Raw genomic sequence first — 568 nt, 5'->3', positions numbered from 1 at the left:
AAACTTGTACTTCATACACTTCTACCCACGAGGTTAATTCTTTGATCGAATTAGTTCATTTGTTCATTCATTTCTCTCAGTCTCTTAATCTCTCTCTCTCTCTCTCTCGCTTCCTCACTCTCTCCTTATCTTCTCTCTACAGATATATTTTTACACATGTTTATTTAAATTTTTTACAAAATATACATTTTATATGCTCATAAAATATATTATAAATAAAATATGTGAGCTTGCGTGCGTGCGTGCGTGCGTGTGTGCGTGTGTCTATGTGTGTGCAATGTGTGTTGTTTGCTTGTATAGCCTATTATTCTCTTATATAAAGATGTGTGTGTGTGTGTGTGTGTGTGTGTGTGTGTGTGTGTGTGTGTGTGTGTGCGTGTGTAAATATAGATATATAAGCAGATTGATAGACATTCAAATGTTATAGTTTGTCAACAGCTAAAAGATAGTAATCAATGCAGTAAGTAAAACGTATCGTTTATTTAGAGTGAATTCTATTGTTTGCAAACTGAATTACATGACACAACGAACTTCAGTTGAGAACTGCGTTCTTTCTCCGTTCAGGGTG

The sequence above is a fragment of the Octopus bimaculoides genome, chromosome 10 (genome assembly GCF_001194135.2).
Source record: "Octopus bimaculoides isolate UCB-OBI-ISO-001 chromosome 10, ASM119413v2, whole genome shotgun sequence".
Classification (NCBI taxonomy): domain Eukaryota; kingdom Metazoa; phylum Mollusca; class Cephalopoda; order Octopoda; family Octopodidae; genus Octopus; species Octopus bimaculoides.
The sequence above is the reverse complement of the archived record's forward strand: the minus strand, read 5'-3'. Positions refer to the sequence as shown.